Source organism: Geotrypetes seraphini, chromosome 2 (assembly GCF_902459505.1).
Source record: "Geotrypetes seraphini chromosome 2, aGeoSer1.1, whole genome shotgun sequence".
NCBI lineage: Eukaryota > Metazoa > Chordata > Amphibia > Gymnophiona > Dermophiidae > Geotrypetes > Geotrypetes seraphini.
The window spans coordinates 128233377-128254041 of record NC_047085.1 but is presented as its reverse complement, the minus strand read 5'-3'; the positions used below and the strand labels follow the sequence as shown (position 1 = coordinate 128254041).

The window sequence follows — 20665 nt, the reverse complement described above, 5'->3', positions numbered from 1 at the left end:
TATTTATTTGTTAATTTATTTAGCCAATCCTCCCAAAGGAGCCCAGAACGGGTTACAGGAGTACATACACAGTAAAGGTCAAGAAATGACAGACAAGACATATTCATGTAGATAAGAGATAGCAGTATAACTGGTTTCACCACACTTGTCTCAGTGTGCATGTTTGATTCAACTTTAGTTGAACAAGTTTTTGTTCCGATTTTGTTTAATCACCTTAAGATCATCACATATAATCACACCCAAGTTTCACTCTTCAGTCTGCACAAAAGTTCTTCACAACCTAAACTGTACCATTCCCTCAGGTTTTTTCCAACCCAAATGCATACCCTTGCATTTCTTAGCATTAAACTTTAGCTGCCAAATTTCAGACCATTTTTCAAGCTTCACTAGGTCTTTCTTCATGTTATTCACACCATCAGGGATGTCTACTCTATTGCAGATTATGGTATCATCCACAAAGAGGCAAATCTTACCTGACAGCCCTTCAGCAATATCATTTATAAAAATGTTAAAAAGAACAGGCCCAAGAACAGAACCTTGAGGCACACCACTGGTAACATTCCTTTCCTCAGAGCAATCTCCATTAACCACTACCCTCTGTCATCTTCCACTCAACCAGTTCATGACCCAGCCCATCGCTTTGGGGCCCATCCCGGGGGTACTCAGTTTATTTATTAGATGTCTGTGTGGAACACTGTCAAAGGCTTTGCTAAAATCTAAATACAGTACATCTAGCACACTCTCTCTACCCAATTCTCTGGTCACCCAGACAAAGAAATTGATCAGATTTATCTGACAAGACCTACCTCTAATGAACCCATGTTGCCTCCGGTCCTGTAATCCACTGGATTCCAGAAACTTCACCATTCTCTGTTTTAAAAGTGTTTCCATGAATTTGCTTACTAAAGAAGTCAGACTTACTGGTCTGTAATTCCCTACATCTTCCTTACTTCCATTTTTGTGTAGAGAGACCACATCCATCCTTCTCCAGTCCTCCGGTATTACTCCCAACTCTAGAGAAGCATTGAAAAGCTCAGTTGGCAGAGCCACCAGAATTTCCCTAAGTTCCTTCAACACCCTCAGATGTACAACATCTGGTCCCATCACTTTGTCTACCTTTAATTTAGCTAGCTCTTCATGAACACAATCCTCTGAAAATTGATTGGGGTCTACTACTCCTCCATCGCTATTCGCATTTGTCTTCTGCCACCCTGCTCCTGGCGCCTCAGCCGTGAACACAGAACAGAAGCTATTTGTTAAGCAAATCATCCTTTTCTTTATCAGTTTCTACATATTTCTCCCCTTCACCTTTGAGTCTCACAATGTCACTTTTGCACTTCTTCCTATCACTCATATATCTTAAAAATGTCACGTTCCCCCGATTTATCATGTCAGCTACTTTTTCCTCCATTTGCATCTTTGCTTTCCTGATGCAGAATTAATTGAAGACATTGAGAATATCACCTTACGGGAGGACGTTGTTCTGTTAGGAGACTTCAACATGCCTGATGTAGACTGGAACACACTCTCAGCGACAACTTGTGATAGCAGGAGGATATTGACGTCCATGAAGGGAGTACGGTTCAAACAAATGGTACTAGAACCCACTAGGGCCCAGGCCATCCTGGATCTGGTACTTACAAACGGGGAAAGCGTCTCGGAGGTCTCGGTGGGAGAAATGCTAGCCACCAGTGACCATAACATGGTATGGTTTAACCTTAAGAAAGGTTTCACTAGATCACAAACAAAAACAAAGGTACTCAATTTCCGAGGCACTGACTTCGCACACATGGGATACTTCGTCCATCGGAAGCTGCAGGTTCAAGAAGTAACTGATAATGTGGAAGCTATGTGGTCAACCTTGAAATCAACCCTTCATGAGGCAACTATCCGCTACATAAAATCGGTAACTAAACAACAAAGAAAAAAGAAACCCCAATGGTTCACTGATGAGGTCTTGTACCTCGTCAAGGAGAAGAAAAGAGCATTTCTCTCATACAAACGCACGGGGGAAAAAGAAGCAAACATTGAATACAGGACAAAGTCTGCAGCGGTCAAAACAGCAGTCAGGGAGGCCAAGCTTCGAATGGAAGAAACTCTAGCGAAGAACATTAAGAAAGGGGACAAATCCTTCTTCAGGTACATTAGCGACAGGAAAAAGAACACAAACGGGATAGTACGCCTTAGAACGCCAGACGGGAATTATGTGGAAACAGATTCCGATAAAGCCAAACTACTGAATGATTACTTCTGTTCAGTCTTTACCTGCGAGGCACCAGTGCACGGGCCACGGCTGGAAACAAAGCAAAGCATGGAAGACCCATTTCAGAATTTTGAGTTCACAACAGCAGATGTTTACAGAGAACTGTCAAGACTCAAGGTGAACAAAGCCATGGGACCGGACAATTTGCACCCAAGAGTGCTCAGAGAGCTGTGCGATGTTCTGGCGGAACTGTTAGCCATGCTCTTCAATCTCTCCCTAAGTACGGGTAGAGTCCCCCTGGACTGGAAAACAGCTAATGTCGTTCCTCTGCACAAAAAGGGTTGCAGAGCAGAGGCTGCGAATTACGGACCAGTGAGTCTCACATCAATAGTGTGTAAACTCATGGAAACTCTACTTAAAGGTAAATTAGACACGATATTGGATGAGGGGAATCTAAGGGATCCCTGTCAACATGGATTCACTAGGGGCAGGTCATGCCAATCCAATCTTATCAGCTTCTTTGATTGGGTGACAGGAAAGCTAGACTCGGGAGAGTCTCTGGACATAGTGTACTTGGATTTCAGTAAAGCTTTTGACAGTGTCCCACACCGTAGACTATTAAACAAGATGAAATCGATGGGGTTAGGTGAGAAACTAACTGCATGGGTCAATGATTGGCTGAGTGGAAGACTTCAGAGGGTGATGGTCAATGGCACCCTCTCTGAGACATAGGAGGTGACTAGTGAAGTGCCGCAGGGCTCAGTCCTGGGACCATCCCTTTTCAACATATTCATAAGGGACTTGACCCGAGGGCTTCAGGGTAAAGTAGCACTGTTCACCGACGATGCCAACCTGTGTAATACAGTAAGCGAAAGCAATCTCAAGGATAGTATGACGCAGGATCTGATTACGTTGGAAAACTGGTCTTCGACATGGCAGCTGGGCTTCAACGCTAAGAAGTGCAAGGTCATGCATCTCGGCAGCAGAAATCCATGCAGAACATACATCTTGAATGGAGAAACACTAGCTAGGACTTCAGAAGAACGGGACTTGGGAGTAATCATCAGTGCAGACATGAAGGCTGCCAAACAAGTAGAGAAGGCCTCATCCAAGGCAAGGCAAATGATGGGATGTATCAATAGAAGCTTCGTCAGTCGCAAACCTGAAGTTATAATGCCACTTTACAGAACCATGGTGAGACCTCATCTGGAATACTGTGTGCAATTCTGGAGGCCACATTACCGTAAAGATGTGCTTCGAGCTGAGTCGGTCCAGCGGATGGCCACTAGGATGGTCTCCGGACTCAAGGGTCTCTCATATGAAGAAAGACTGGGCAAATTGCAGCTCTATACTCTAGAGGAGCGCAGGGAAAGGGGTGACATGATTGAGACATTTAAGTACGTCACAGGTCGTGTCGAGGTGGAAAATGACATATTCTTTCCCAAGGGACCCTCGGTCACAAGGGGCACCCGCTCAAACTCAGAGGAGGAAAAATTTAGTGGTGACACCAGGAAGTATTTCTTCACAGAAAGGGTGGTGGATCACTGGAACAAACTTCCGGTGCAGGTGATCAAGGCCACCAGCGTGCTCGACTTTAAGAATAAATGGGACATCCATGTGGGATCCCTACGAGGGTCGAGTTAAGGAACTAGGTCATTAGCACTCAGACTTAATGAGGTGGGTCATTGGAGTGGGCAGACTTGATGGGCTGTAGCCCTTTTCTGCCGTCATCTTTCTATGTTTCTATGTTTCTTACTCGACCAGCCTCTCTTAACTTTTCTAGATATTTTTGCCTGTCTTCCTATTTCTGCAATCTTTTGTAGTTTATGAAAGCTAATCTCTTATTCCTTACCTAGTCAGTTTCTACTTCTGAGAACCAAAGTGGCTTTCTTTTCTTCTTACTTTTACTTATTTGCCTCACAAAAAGGTCTGTCGCCCTTTCAATTTTGCCCACTGCATTTCTACTCCTTTCAGACATTCCCATCTGAACAAAGTTAGTTTTTTTAAGTCTAGAACCCTTACTTTTGAATGAGCCCTCTCAATACCTGTATTAAAATTAAACTGTACCATGCAGTGATTACTGGATGCCAAATTGATCACCCACTGTAACATCAGAAACACTTTCTCCATTTGTAAGCACAAAGTCCAATATGATCCCATCCTGCATGGGCTCCATTACCAACTGCTGGATTTCTATATTGGTTATGGTTGGGACTTTGTCATTTTTGAGGAGGATGAATTTAGTTTTTTCTGGGTTGAGTTTCAGTTTGTGATCTTTCATCCAGATAGCTACTGGTTCTAGTGTTCGGTGTAGAGTGTTTGTCATGGCAGTCTTTGGCTGATCAAAAGGTATGAGAATGGTAATGTCATCTGCATAACTATAGGTGGCTATGCCTAGATTGTCCAGGTATGTTCCAAGAGAGGCAGTGTATAGATTGAAGAGAGTAGGGGATAGTGGGGATCCTTGTGGTATGCCACATGGGTTGGACCAAGGTTCAGATTTTTCTTTATTTGATTTTACTCTGTATGTTCTGGATTTTAGAAAGCCTTCAAACCAAGAGTACACTTTATCTGAGATACCTATTGCGTCCAGAATTTGCAGTAGGATGTCATGGTCTACCAGGTCGAATGCTGCGGTCAGGTCCAGTTGTATGAGAAACATTTTTTCCTGTGCTAAGGTGTTGTTCTGGCTGTGTCAATAAGGGAGCCTAGTAATGTCTCTGTGCTGAAGTTGGTTCTGAAGGCAGATTGCATGGGGTGAAGTATGTTATGGTCTTCTAGATAGTTGGTGAGGAGTTTGACTACTAGTCCTTCTGTTAGTTTGACGTATAGTAGAGAATGACACGGGGAGCGATCCCCGCAGGGAGCTGCGGCGTGGCTGCGGTTTGGCTGCGGGTTATGGAGACTCCAAAGCCAAATCGCCGCAGACACAGGGACAAAAGTTTTCACCGCCCGCAAAAACGGTGAAAAGATTTGTCCCCGCAGGCCAATGTACCCCCTTCTAGGAACCGCTATTTACCTGTGTTTCACCGTGCTCCTCATTTGTCAGATCAACCCTTCCTGCCAATAGAACCCGCCCCCCCCCCCCGACGATCGCCGGCAGGAAGGTGCTCAGCCCTTCATGCCGACAGAACCAGCCCTCCCCAACGATCGCGGCAGGAGGGTACCCATCCCCTCCTGCCTACCCCAACAGCCCCCCCGACGATCGCAGCAGGAGGATATCCAACCCCTCCTGCCAGCTCCCCAACAGCCCCCCTATGATCACTGGTAGGAGGGTGCCCAACCCCTCCTGCCGGCCCCCCCAAACGGCCCCCTATATCGCCAATAGGAGGGTGCCCAACCCCTCCTGCCGGACCCTCCCCCAACAAACCCCGCCTATCCCGAAACACCACCCTTAGTCTTACTTTCCAAGTTGGACCGGACAGCTCCTCGCTCGTCTGGCCAGCAGGCCTGCCTCCGTCCAAATGAGGCGGGCCCGCCCCTCCCCTCCCCTGCCTAACCCACAGGATCCTAGGGCCTGATTGGCCCAAGCACCTAAGGCCCCTCCTATAGCGGGAGTGGCTTTAGGTGCCATAGACCAATCAGGCCCTAGGATCCTGTGGGTTGGGCAGGGTAGGGGCGGGCCCGCCTCATTTGGACGGAGGCAAGCCTGCTGGCCATACGTGTGAGGAGCCGTCCGGTCCAACTTGGAAAGTAAGACTAAGGGGGTTCCGGGGTGGGAGGGTTCGTTGGGGGGGGTCCAGCAGGAGGGGTTGGGTACCCTCCTGCCGGCGATCTTAGGGGAGGCCATTGGGAGGACCGGCAGGAGGGGTTGGGTACCCTTCTGCTGCGATTGTCGGGAGGGGCCATTGGGGGGGGTCTACAGGAGGGGTTGGGTGCCCTCCTGCCGTGATCGCTGGGGGGAGGGGAGACTTGCAGCCGTAGCCGCGGTCACTATGCTAATCACGGCAGGGAGATCTTTGCCGCGATTAGGTACAGCGGCCGCGTCTACTTACCATGTAGGCTAACATTGTAAGCATTAAAAGTACATGTCGTGTTTGTTTTTGTATAGTTATTAACTAATATTTAACTAAGTTTTAAAGTTTTAAAGTTTTAAAGAATGTTTCCTTTATACGTAAATAAAGAAAAGTATATAAAATCGTACCCATTTGAGGCTTTTATGTATGCAGCGGTGACGGTGACGGGGCGGTGAATGGGGTTGCAGTGGCGGTGACGGGGCGGTGAATGGGGTGGCAGTGGCGGTGACGGGGCGGTGAAGGGAATGGCGGTGACGGGGCGGTGCAGAGGATGGTGAGACGGGGACGGGGCGGTGACGGGGACCAATTTTTTCACCGTGTCATTCTCTAACGTATAGAGGTATTGAGGCAAAGGGTCTGTAGTTGGATGGTTGGTCTATTGGTCCTTTTGGGTCTTTTTGGATTGGGGTGATGATGATTTCGCTGAGGTCAGTTGGGAAAAGGCAGTCTGTGAGCATGGTTTGTATCCATTGCAGAAGTAGAGAATGGAATTTTGTGCTATAGGTTGTAAGGAGATATGAAGGGCAGTGGTTGAGGTCACAGGATGCGTGGCTGTATTTTTTGTAGAGTTTATTGAGTTCGGGCCATTGTATGCTGGGGAATTGGGACTATGCTCTGTCTGCTGCAGTTGATTCTATTTCTGTGGGAAGAATTATGAGTTTGTTTGGGTGGGATGAGGTACAATTGAGGGTGACTCTGGTGTTTGTAATTTTGTTCTTGAAGTGTTCTGCTAAGAGGGTGGCTGAGGGGGGTGGGGTATTGTTGGTTGTCATGTAGGGTTTGGTGTCTATTAGTTCTTGTAATATTTGGAATAGTTTTTTGGTATCTTGGGTTTCTGTGCCTATTAGATTGGTGTAGTGTGTTTTTCTCTTGTCCTTTAGTAGTAATTTGTACTGTTTGTTAATTTTTTTCCAGGCGGATTTTGTGTGATCTAGGTTAGTTTTTCTCCATTTTCTTTCTAGTCGTCTGCATTGTCTTTTAAGTTGGAGTAGTTCATTGTCAAACCATTGGTCTGATCTTCTGCTGGTTCTGGTTTTGGTTTGTAGTGGGGCTAGTTCATCAAGGATGTTGGTGGTCAGGTTGTTCCAGTGTGAGATAAAATTCTTGGGGGTCGCAGTCCTGGATAGTTTCATCTATTTTTGTCCAGAATTTGGAGGGCTCGATGCGTTTGCATGAGGTGTAGGTTATTTTTTTGGATTTAGGTGTGGTCTTGTTCTTGGTCCAGTTGATGTTGAAGGTGTATGTGTAATGGTCCAACCAGAGGGATGGGGACCAGGTTCCATTAGGTGTTTGAATTTTTGGGGTGGAAGATTAATAGGTCATGAAGGCTGCGATGTCGAGTTGGTGTCCTTTTTCATGAGTGGTTTGTGGGTTTAGGATTTGGAAGGATAAGGCATTGAGAAATGATAGACAGTTTTCTGCTGGTTTGGATCTTTGGTCTTCAAGATGTAGGTTTAGATCTCCTAGGATGAGGTTGTATTCTGTTGTTAGAGAGTTTTGGTATATGAAGTTTTCAAATTCAGGTCTTACTGCGGTCCAGTTTCCCGGTGTTATGTAGCAGAGCATGCAGTTTAGTGAGTTTTTTAGTGTGGTGCTTGAGAGATGACAGGCAAGGAAGTCCATGGTGGGGTGAATGTTTTTTCAAGTATGTTTAGGATTAGAGAGTCCTTGATTAAGATTGCTAGTCCTCCTCCTCTTTTTTTCTCTCTGCAGGTTACTGTTATTTTGTATCCCTGAGGGCATACTTCTGTTATTCTGGGATCTGTGTCTGAGGTTAGCCAGGTTTCTGTGAGGAAAAGGTAGTCTAAGTTTTCAGTTTTTATCCAGTTTTTTATATGTTCTGTTTTAGGTCCTAGGGCTCTGATGTTTACGTAGGCACAAGTTAGGGTGGTGATATCAGTTTGATAATTGTGATAGAGAATGACACGGGGAGTGATCCCCGCAGGGAGCTGCGGCGTGGCTGCGGTTTGGCTGCGGGTTATGGAGACTCCAAAGCCAAATCGCCGCAGACACGGGGACAAAAGTTTTCACCGCCCGCAAAAACGGTGAAAAGATTTGTCCCCGCAGGCCAATGTACCCCCTTCTAGGAACCGCTATTTACCTGTGTTTCACCGTGTTCGTGACCGGGTGTTTGATGTCTCCGCCATGTTGTCTGTCTTCTCCAACTCTCGATCCAACTTGCACGTTGCTGCATTGACTCCGCCCCACAATATACTGGCTCCTCATTTGTCAGATCAACCCTTCCTGCCAATAGAACCCGCCCCCCCCCCGACGATCGCCAGCAGGAAGGTGCTCAGCCCTTCATGCCGACAGAACCAGCCCTCCCCAACGATCGCGGCAGGAGGGTACCCATCCCCTCCTGCCTACCCCAACAGCCCCCCCGACGATCGCAGCAGGAGAATATCCAACCCCTCCTGCCAGCTCCCCAACAGCCCCCCTATGATCACTGGTAGGAGGGTGCCCAACCCCTCCTGCCGGCCCCCCCAACGGCCCCCTATATCGCCAATAGGAGGGTGCCCAACCCCTCCTGCCGGACCCTCCCCCAACAAACCCCGCCATCCCGAAACACCACCCTTAGTCTTACTTTCCAAGTTGGACCGGACAGCTCCTCTCTCGTCTGGCCAGCAGGCCTGCCTCCGTCCAAATGAGGCGGGCCCGCCCCTCCCCTCCCTTCCCCTGCCTAACCCACAGGATCCTAGGGCCTGATTGGCCCAAGCACCTAAGGCCCCTCCTATAGCGGGAGTGGCTTTAGGTGCCTAGACCAATCAGGCCCTAGGATCATGTGGGGTTGGGCAGGGTAGGGGCGGGCCCGCCTCATTTGGACGGAGGCAAGCCTGCTGGCCATACGTGTGAGGAGCCGTCCGGTCCAACTTGGAAAGTAAGACTAAGGGGGTTCCGGGGTGGGAGGGTTCGTTGGGGGGGGTCCAGCAGGAGGGGTTGGGTACCCTCCTGCCGGCGATCTTAGGGGAGGCCATTGGGAGGACCGGCAGGAGGGGTTGGGTACCCTTCTGCTGCGATTGTCGGGAGGGCCGTTGGGGGGGTCTACAGGAGGGGTTGGGTGCCCTCCTGCCGTGATCGCTGGGGGGAGGGGAGACTTGCAGCCGTAGCCGCGGTCACTATGCTAATCACGGCAGGGAGATCTTTGCCGCGATTAGGTACAGCGGCCGCGTCTACAATACCATGTAGGCTAACATTGTAAGCATTAAAAGTACATGTCGTGTTTGTTTTTGTATAGTTATTAACTAATATTTAACTAAGTTTTAAAATTTTAAAGTTTTAAAGAATGTTTCCTTTATACGTAAATAAAGAAAAGTATATAAAATCGTACCCGTTTGAGGCTTTTATGTATGCAGCGGTGACGGTGACGGGACGGTGAATGGGGTTGCAGTGGCGGTGACGGGGCGGTGAATGGGGTGGCAGTGGCGGTGACGGGGCGGTGAAGGGAATGGCGGTGACGGGGCGGTGCAGAGGATGGTGAGACGGGGACGGGGCGGTGACGGGGACCAATTTTTTCACCGTGTCATTCTCTAAATTGTGAGTCGTTTCAGGGTAGATGAGTGTTTTAGTAGGAGGTTGAAGTTTGGTCTTGGGATGTGATGATCTTCTCCTCCAGGCTAGGGTGATGGGATGTTGAGCAGTGGTTTGAGCGTCTAGCTATTGGGGTTCTCCTGTTTTGATGTTGGATTTTGTTTGTAGTGGAGCTTGTGGGTGTGGTAGGTAAGTTGTTTGCTTCTGCTTTCCAACTGGTAATGAGGAGGAGGATTATCAGTAGGGTGACCTGAGTGTGTGTTTGTGGGATTAGTTTCATTTTGGTGGCAGAGGGTGGGTGATGGGGAACGAGTGGTTGGCTGTGAATAAGTTGTTGTTCTGTACCTGGTTGGGTAGGAGTATGAGATTCTTTAGTATAGGTGCTGTAGAGAGCGTCACTGGGGCAGCTCCCGATAGCAGTGGAGCTGCCCTGAAGAGTTAGCTGGACAAATTTGAGCCGGGGGGGTGTCGGGAGGCGGAGCTGTCTCCCACGCCGGCCCAATCTCCCTCCGTAGCTGCCGAAGGTGCAGTTTCAGTTGGGACAGCTTCCAATAGCAGTGGAGCTGCCCTGAAGAGTTGTGTGGACGAGACTGAGCCGCAGAGGGCGTCGGGAGGCGAAGCTGGTCTCCCACGCCGGCCCGATCTCTCTCAGCTGCCGAAGGTTAGGGCAGCTACCGATAGCAGTGGAGCTGCCCTGAAGAGTTAGCTGGACAAATTTGAGCCGCAGGGGGTGTCGGGAGGCGGAGCTGGTCTCCCACGCCGGCCTGATCTCCCTCCTTAGCTGCCGAAGGTGCAGTTTCAGCTGGGGCAGCTCCCGATAGTAGTGGAGCTGCCCTGAAGAGTTGTCTGGATGAAACTGAGCTGCGGGGGACGTCGGGAGGCGGAGCTGGTCTCCCACACCAGCCTGATCTCCCTCAGCTGCCGAAGGTGCAGTTTCAGTTGGGGCAGCTCCCGATAGCAGTGGAGCTGCCCTGAAGAGTTAGCTGGACATATCTGAGCCGTGGCGGGTGTCGGGAGGCAGAGCTGGTCTCCCACGCCAGCACGATCTCCCTCCTTAGCTGCCGAAGGTGCAGTTTCAGTTGGGGCAGCTCCCGATAGCAGTGGAGCTGCCCTGAAGAGATGTAGACATTCTAAAGCTAGGATAGCTCTCATCAGAGGTAATAAACTAATGACAAAATGTACATGTACACAGGGCTACATATTCAGATACTTACTAAGCAATTCACTCTCATCTTCTTTGGAACAACTCGGGACTAATGGCAGATCAGTCATTTTTTCTGTCATTCCTTTCAACCTATTAAAATAAGTAACATATTAGTTATACATGCACATGTATTTCATTTTTAGAGCCAGATTAACTTGTAGGGAAAAGCAGTCAAAAAGTTGCAAATATTCTGAAAGTTGGCAGAGAATCGATGGCAGATAAAGATTGAACAGCCCATCCAGTCTGCCCAGTTAGGTCTGGTTTATAATATTAAGGATATAGCCTAACTGCCAGCTATTGAAGAATATCCTTCTCATACAAGTCAAATTTCTCTCTTGAAAGAAAAAAAAATTTCATCTGATGCGAAACTATACTAACTAAAGCTTGTAAACAAAGGGCTAGATTCACTAAACCCTGATTCCATCTCCGATCCGTTCTTGATTGCATGCAAACCGACGAATTCACAAAAGGCCTGCATGCATATGGGGATGATTGTTGACACGCCCCCCCCCCCCCCCATCCATGGCCAGGATCACTAGAGAGCGATCCTGGAGCATGCACAAACCCTGACAGTAGTGACAGGAGAAGCATTTTTTTAAATAGGCCTCAAAATATCAGGCCTATTAAAAAAATGAAAAAAAAGCCCCCCCAACAGGAATGGTCCGACACACCCTCCGTAGGCCACCCCCAACATAGCACGGCCTGACACCCAGCCCGTTAAAAGCTCTGTCCCTCCTGCTCCGTAGGCCCACCAACCCCCCGGCCGGGCCCGGCCAGGCCCAGCACCCCCCTACATCCAAGTTGGGAGCAGGAGGGGTGCTCGGTCCACCTTGCTCCTTAGGAAGTCCCTGATTGGCTCAGGCACCTCAGGCCCCTCCAATCAGGGCCTTAGGCTCCTCCCTGTGCATCACATGATGCACCGGGGCGGGGCCTAAGGCCTAGGCAGATGAGTCGCTGGACCTGGAGGAGCAGGAGGGACCGAGCACCCTTCCTGCTACCAACTTGGATGTAGGGTGGTGACGGGCCACACCTGGCCGGGGGGGGTTGGTGGGCCTATGGAGCAGGAGGGACTTAGCACCCCTCCTGCTCCCAACTTTTAATGGGCGGGGTGTCGGGTCTTGCTGGTTGGGGGGTGAGTTGCGCCTGATTTGGGTGGGGTGGGGCAGCATCGGGAGGGGAAGCCGTGTTTGGGGAGGGCACACATTTTTTGGACGGGCCTGCCTGTCTTTTATTTATTTATTTTTTTATGGGGCAGATATTTTGCGTGTGTAACACACGCAAAATATCTGTGCCAAGGGAAAAAATAAATAAAAAAAGACAGGCAGGCCTGTCAAAAAACCAGCAGACCTGTCAATAACACAGTTACCGACAGTTCTGCAGCAGTCGGGTTTGTCAGTAGTAAAACCCGATTCAAAATAGCCAAGCAATTGTTAGTGAATCAATTGCTTGGCTATTTTGCATGGGGTTTTACTAATTTGCATGGGAGGATTGGGATCGGATTGCTACACAGGTTAGTGAATCTGGTCAGAGGGAAATCAGGTTGGAAAGGGCTCGCAAACCGATCGGTACACGATCGATTTGCTTAGTGAATCTAGCCCAAAGTGCGATGGAATGTTTCACGGTTTTAATGCCCTGTGTGATATCTGCTATACTATGGGGTTCTTTTACTAAGGTGTGCTAACTGATTTACCACATGTTAACCGATTTAGTGTGTGCTAATCAATTTATTGCACGTGATAAATGCTAAGGCCTTTGCATTTAGTATGCGCTAAATCAGTTAGCACACCTTCAGACCTTTGAGATCTGTTTCTTTTTTTTTCATGAAATTTTATTGAATTTTTATCAATACAGAAATAAATATATATATATAAATATATATATATATATATATATATATATATATATCCGTATTACATATTATGGACATATAGGGAGACAATCAAAAGTTTCTCCAATTGTTCTTTATATCCAATAAATGCAAAAGGAAAGATCGTAAGTCAGAGGATGAGGGGTGTTAAAAAAAAAAAAAAGAAAGAAAAGAAAAAAGGGAGGGGGAGGGTAGGAGGAAATGGAAAGTCTGAAGGCAGAAGGAAGATAAAGGGAAAAAAGAGGGAGTCCCCCAGAGGCAAATAGAGTAAAAGAAAGAGAGAAAAAAAGAGCTTAAAGATAATAGATAGTACACTAATATAGTTGGAAGCAAGTTAGATAGAATCCAAATAATCTTTAAATAGGGCCCATTTCGTGTGGACTTTAGTGGTTAGAGGCATGATGGTAGAAATCAATATTTCACGTTTATGCTGTAATAGTACCAGGAAAGATGGTAGAGGCGCTGATAAAAGACCGCATCATTGATCACCTTGACGGACATGGTCTGATGAGAACCAGCCAGCACGGTTTCAGCAAAGGCAGATCTTGTTTGACAAACTTGCTGCACTTCTTCAAGGGAGTAAACAGGCAAATAGACAAGGGCAACCCGATCGACATTGTATATTTGGACTTTCACAAGGCGTTCGACAAGGTTCCCGGTACTTTGGAAAATTGCGAGTCATGGAATCAAGGGAGAAATACTCACATGGATTAAAAACTGGCTGGAGCATAGGAAACAGAGAGTGGGGGTAAATGAGCAATACTCGGACTGGAAGAGCATCACCAGTGGGGTGCCGCAGAGCTCGGTCCTTGGACCCATACATTTCAACATCTTTATAAACGATCTGGACATAGGTACGACAAGCGAGGTGATTAAATTTGCAGACTACACGAAGTTATTCAGAGTAGTGAAGACGCAGGGGGATTGCGAAGATCTACAACGTGACGTAATCAGGCTCGAGGAATAGGCATCGACATGGCAGATGAGGTTCAACGTGGATAAGTGTAAAGTGATGCATGTCAGTAACAAAAATCTCAAGCACAAGTACAGGATGTCCGAGGCGGTACTTGGAGAGACCTCCCAGGAAAGGGACTTGGGAGTTCTGATCGACAAGTCGATGAAGCCGTCTACTCAATATGCGGCGGCGGCGGTGAAAAGGGCGAACAGAATGCTAGGAAAGATAAAGAAGGGGATCACAAACAGATCGGAGAAGGTTATCATGCCGCTATACTGGGCCATGGTGCGCCCTCACCTAGAGTACTGCGTACAGCACTGGTTGCCGTACATGAAGAAGGACACTGTTCTACTCGAGAGTGTCCAGAGAAGAGCGACTAAGATAGTTAAGGGGTTGGAGGAGCTGCCGTACAGCGAAAAATTAAAGACACTGGGCCTCTTCTCCCTCGAACAGAGGAGATTGAGAGGGGACATGATCGAAACATTCAAGGTACTGAAGGGGATAGACTTAGTAGATAAGGACAGGTTGTTCACCCTCTCCAAGGTAGGGAGAACGAGAGGACACTCTTTGAAGTTGAAAGAGGATAGATTCCGTACAAATGTAAGGAAGTTCTTCTTCACCCAGAGAGTGGTGGAAAACTGGAATGCTCTCCCGGAGGCTGTTATAGGGGAAAACACCCTTCAGGGATTCAAGACAAAGTTATACAAGTTCCTACTGAACAAGGAGGTATGCAGGTAGGGCTAGTCTCAGTTAGGGCGCTGGTCTTTGATCAACAGGGCTGCCGCGTGAGCAGACTGCTGGACCACTGGTCTGACCCAGCAGCGGCACTTCTTATGTTCTTATGATTGATACCTAAAATGGACATTAAGTGAGTCAAATGATTTCCAGTTAGACAAAATCAGTCTCAACGTAATGATGACAAATGTGTCAAATAAAGCATATTGAGATATGGGAATAGCAATTGAGGGAGCCTTTGACTTCAGCACTATAACATTATAAGTTAATTCAGACTGAATTTTGAAAATTAATTGAAAAATAGACCAAACATCCAACCAAAAGCTCTGCAAACAGGGACATTCAATAATCATATATAATATGGTACCTGGAAATGATTTACAATTCCAGCATAAATTAGAGGGAAGAAGGCCTGCCACATGCAATTTTTGGGGTGTCCAAGTCATCTTATGATGCAGAAAAAAACACTGATTGTAGGTAATTAGCAGAGGGAATGGCTCGGAGGGATTTGGTCCACATGGATGACCACTGTCTATCTAACATTTGGCAACCCACGACCTTTGTAGAGAAGAATTAGAGTTAAACCTGGATATGATGCTATATGACCTGCAGTCAGGAGTTTGGAAAACAATGAAATCAAGGTAGGGATTCTAGCAACAATGGTATGTAAGACATTGGATTTGTTAATGACACTAGTAAGTTGGAGCCACTGATAGAATGCAGAAGCTGGAAGAGTAAATTTATCCTGTAATTTTGCAAAAGTCAAAAGTTGTAGTGATGGCGTACCGACATCAGCTAGATACCAGATCCTTAGTTTAGCCCAATGAGACAAAAAAATAACCTGTTTATTGATTGATCAAAAAGCGGGGATTATACCAGAGAGAGATATATGTAGACTTACCAATATGAATGTCCAGTAGTTCATCAAGTTCCAGGAGGCATGTCACTGATTGAGAGATAATAGAATTTGATTTCTGTAATATGGTATCAGAGGTTAACAAAGGAACTAGTGATTGTGCAGCTGCGTAGAGAGAATGTTCTAAATTCAGCCAGAGAGGATAATAGTCAGAAGAAGAAGAAAACCATCTACCAGCCTGTTGTAATATGAAAGCTTTATGATAAGTTAGGAAGTCAGGAAGTAACACCGCTGTATTATTTGGGGAGGCTTTAAGTTTCTTGAGGGCAATTCTAGGAGATTTATGTTGCCATATAAAGGCAGAAATATGTTTGTCAACACTTTGTAAAAATGATTGGGAAATAATTGAGGAAGCATTCCGAGTATAAAATTAATTTTAGGGGCCACAACCATTTTAATAGTTTCTATCCTGCCCCACCAGGAAAGATGAAGGGGATGCCAAGACTGCAATAATGTTTTAATGCTGGTAAGGAGGCTATCGCTATTATATTATATTATAAAAAAATTAAAAAAATTTAAATTGAATCAGGTTGGGCAGACTGGATGGACCATTCGGGTCTTTATCTGCCGTCATCTCCTATGTTACTATGTTTGACTGAAGTAGAAAAGGTGCTATAAAGATCTATACCCAAATATCTAATATGGGATGGAGACCAAAGTAGATTAAATGGTTGTATGAACTCAGGCTGGGAATAGTTATTTAAAGGCAAAACTTCCGTTTTTTGTTGGTTAATTTTATAACCGGAGAATGAAGAAAATGAGTGAATCAGTTTAAAAAGGGCTGGGAGGGAGCAGTCTGGTTTAGTGAGATAAAGCAGTACATCGGCCACCTATGCTGATAACTTGTATTCTACCTTGTTGTGGGTGATACCTGCAATTTTCTCATTCGAGTTAATGGCCAATAGAAGAGGCTCAAGAGTAAGATTAAAAAGATAATGGAGGAGACCCCATTGGAATGGGCCCTTATGGGGAATAGTGGAAGGGGGTGTATTTCTCGGTTTTATAAAGCTCTTAAACAACAACAGGCCCCCCCCAATTAAATTTATAGGTATTTGGGAGGGGCTCTTGCGACCAGTTGGGCCAGCTATAAATTGGGAGCGGGTGTTTATTCGATTGCTTCGTGTCTCTATAGCTAGCTCTTTGGTGGAAAATGGATACAAGATGCTGTACCAATGGTACCTTACGCCTATGTGGCTCCATAAAATGTACCCCCAGGTATCTAATCTTTGTTGGAGAAATTGTGGTCAGCAAGGTACCTTTCTTCATATTTGGTGAGACAGTCCACGGGTTGTTCCCTATTGGGATATGGGTTTTGAATTGCTGTCTGATATTTTTCATATAACTCTTCATCGACATATGGGTAGTGCTCTCTTACATTTACCATTAGCTTTGTTATCTGTTAAAGTGCATAAATGTGCTTGTTTTGTTTTTACAGCGGCTCAACTTTTATTGGCTGCCCATTGGAAACAGGCCTATTCCCCTGGCAGAATTTTTTTGTTGTGTAAAGTGGATTTTATTTTTCGTATGTCTGACTGCTTTGCTGCATAATTGACTTACTCCCTTTTTTAAAGTGCGGGATCCTTATGTTAAATGGTGTGAAAGTATAACATGACTTTTGTTTGTTATCTATATGATAGTGCTAACCATCTTGTATTGTTTTATTTTATTTGTATAATTGACCCTGGGGTGGGGGAGGGGAGGTAGGTTTGTGGTTTTTAGGATGTGTTGTGGTGCTTTGTACTGAAGAGTTACAGTACAAATATTTGCATTTTTGAGTTTCTGGGAGGGAGAGAGGGGTTGTTCTGTGTGAACTTTATTTGGTTTTCTATTTGCTGTACCTCTCATGCTTTGTATTTCTCTGAAAATTTTCAAATAAATATAATAATAATAAAAAAAGATAAGGTGATAGGACAGCCTTGGGGGTACCCCGGTGCAAGGCAAAAAAGGGCGATAGAATGTTATTAATAATAATAGAGGCTTTAGGATTAGAATAAATAATTTTAGCATAATCAATAAAAGCAAGAGGGAAGCCAAAACATTGCATGATCCGGAATAAATGGGGCCACTCCACTCTATCAAAAGCTTTTTCTGCGTCTAAAGAAAGGGCTATAAAAGGCTCTTTAGTAGAGTGAGTGAAAGAGGCTAGCTGAAAGAAAATATTGGAGTTGTCTGTAATAAGCCTGCATGGCATAAAACCTACTTGGTGGTGGGAAATGAGTGTGCCAATATAGTTTTGAAGTCTATGTGAAAGAATGGTAGCATATATTTTATAATCTGCATTCAATAGCGATATGGGTCTGTAGTTCGAAATTAGTTGTGAGTCCTTGTTTGGTTTAGGAATGACTGTAATAATGGCATCCAGAAAGTGACTGTTAGACACCATTTGTGGAGTAAGTTAATTAAAAAGAGAAGTAAGCACTGGAGATAATTGATCCTTAAATACTTTATAAAGTTCTACTGCAAGTCCATCAGATCCAGGCGATTTCCTGGAGGAAAGGAGTTTTATAGCTGATAGAGTCTCAGTTACTTTAAATGGACTTTGTAATGCCTCATTGTCAGAATCAGTAAGTTTAGAGGGGTGCAGGGAATCAAAAAAAATCATTTGCACTTGTTAAGTGATCTGAAATATCTGAGGAATAGAGCTCAGAGTAAAATAAGTGGAAGGCCCTGGAGATATCATCATGCGAAGATAAGAGTTGACCAGCGGGATTTTTATTACATGGAATTTGTACTTTAGTCCTTTTTCGTTTCAAATAATTAGCAAGCATTTTGCTACTCTTATTCATTTCTACATAATATTTGGTAGAAGTGACAAAGATGTCTTGTTGAGCAGTAATACTAGTCAATTTGTTATAGGAATATTTCAATTTGTAAATTTTAGATAGAAGAGTTTTATTATTAGTTTTAAAAAATTCCTGCTCACGATTTTTGGAGTTCAAGGTTTTGTTGTTCTAGTCTATTCTGTTTTGTAAGATAAGCTTGAATCGATATTAATTCACTTCTAAGCGAAACTTTAAAAACCTCCCAAATGGTTAATGCGTCCAGGGTATCAGAATTGTTAAATTGGAAGAACTCGTCAATAAATTTAGTAAGTCTCTCTCTGGTAAAATCATCTTTTAATAGAGTATTGTTGATACGCCATAAAAGATATCTGTGCATGTCAAGAGAAGTCCAACTTAGTTTAACAGATACAGGAGCATGATCTGAAACAACAATAGCATTAATACCAGATGTCTCCAAATTGGGTACTAGTGAGGAAGAGATGAGAAAATAGTCAATTCTCAAATAGCTATTGTGTGGAGAGGAAAAGTAGGTATAATCTCTGGCATCAAGGTGCTGTAACCTCCAGGGTTCTGTCAAGTTATAATGTTTAATCAATGAACAGAGTACAATTAGCCTTGGATGGAATAATGGAGCAGGAGGAGTGCCTATCAAACCAGATATCCATAGGTAAATTAAAATCACCTGCCATTATGACAGGAAGAGGATCAAATTCAGAAATAGACTGAAAGAGTTGTGTGAAAAAGTCAGGGGAGTCAGAATTAGGAGTGTAAACATTAATGAGAAAAACCTCATGGGAAAAATTTTTTCCTTTGACAATGAGCCATCTACCCTCAGGATCAGATTTCAAATCTAAAAGTTGGAAGGAAACATTTTTATGAGATAAGATTGCAACTCCATGTTTTCTATCGAGTGCCGGTAAATCAGCAACATAAGTCAGCCAGTCACTGGAGCTTAAAAAATGAGAGATATTAGGCATATGAGTTTCTTGGGAAAAAAAATAATAGATGGCTTGAGCTTCTTAAGATGAGTGAAAATTTTTTTCCTCTTTACTGGGTGTCTTAGCCCATTAACATTCCAGGATACAAATGTAAGATTGGTGAGTGAGTCAACAGAGGCCATGATGAGAGTAGAAAATGATTTAATTCAATGTGTACAGGAGTTCAAGAAGTAAAGAAAAAGAGAGATCAGAAGTAGTGGGCCTCTGAGGGATGGTACTTAGAAAAGGCATGTAGAGCTACAGAAAAATCAGCCAACTAACAGTGGGAAGATGCAGGGGGAAAGCAACCAGATAAAGGATGCCTAAAGAGGAAAGAGAACGGCCTCCAATATCTAGCATAATTAATAGAGATGCCAGACAATTAGTAAAATAATTAGCATAAAGATGAGGAGGCTTAATAATTAACAAATGAGATGGGCGATATAATACAACTAATTTCCACAACAATATTGAAAGAGAACATGGACCAAAATAATCATTCCAGGCATAGTGTAACGCCAGTAGAACATATGTCTGTAAAATACATAATAGAAGGATGTGAAAAACTGAACATATTCACTACAGGGAATACCAAAATTCATGAAGACTTTAATAATAATGAATTGTATAGGGGTATGTGTGGTAGTACTGAAAGTCTGGCAGTCCTGTTAAGAACAGCTAAAGTGAAATCATCAAAGGGAGAAAAGTACATCTCACAGTCCATATATGAAAGAGAAAGATGAACATGTTATTCAATAATAAGCAGTAAAATTAAGTACACTTTTGATACATAGCAGACAGAGATAAATTCATCAGGAAAAACACTTAGCAATGTAAAAGGAATGCATATGATAATTTCATAAGAAATGGTGCAGAGGAAAAACAATATACAAGATAAAGCAGATACAATTCATATATAACAGAGAAAAGATTGTTCCCAAGTTCAATACATAAGAGAACAGGAGAGTCAAGCACTTAATCAGGTAAAATATATATCAGTCCAGGCAAGCATACAAAATGAAAATCTAAGAGAACGACTTAAATCTTATAAGATCAAGGAAAAAATTAAAATCTAATAGGGCAACGGAGAAGAATAGGTTCATAACAAGTTTCAGAAGGGAAATACTAATAGCATGTCACAGCAGTAGGAAAGTTCATAAACAGGCGAGTTCACATATGATATTCAAGAAGCAAAAGTGCTAAGGAATAAAATTAATATTAAAATCCATGAAAATCTGAGTTAAACTTATTAAAAAGAAAAGTAAACTATGCTAATAAATACTGTTAGTTGATGGATAGATGGTGGATAAGAATTGGAGTACCTTGAAAAGACTAATATTGTACTACAGTATATTATTTAGTTAATGTGATTCATATTTTTCTGGTTTGATGTATTAATATTTATGTGTAATTGTAAACAGAAGAGAATTGTAGATTTATAGGTTTTAGATCTATAAAAACTAAATAAATGTTTACCTGAG

At 44.4% G+C, this 20665-nt stretch overlaps 1 long non-coding RNA gene across 1 annotated transcript in view; it reads right to left on the bottom strand.

The window, feature by feature from the left end:
- LOC117354244 overlaps positions 1-20665 on the bottom strand; it is a 42391-nt gene that overhangs the window by 9477 nt on the left and 12249 nt on the right. The window contains exon 2 of the long non-coding RNA XR_004538151.1: positions 10962-11041. This is a non-coding gene — a long non-coding RNA (uncharacterized LOC117354244). The remainder of the gene's footprint in view (positions 1-10961; positions 11042-20665) is intronic.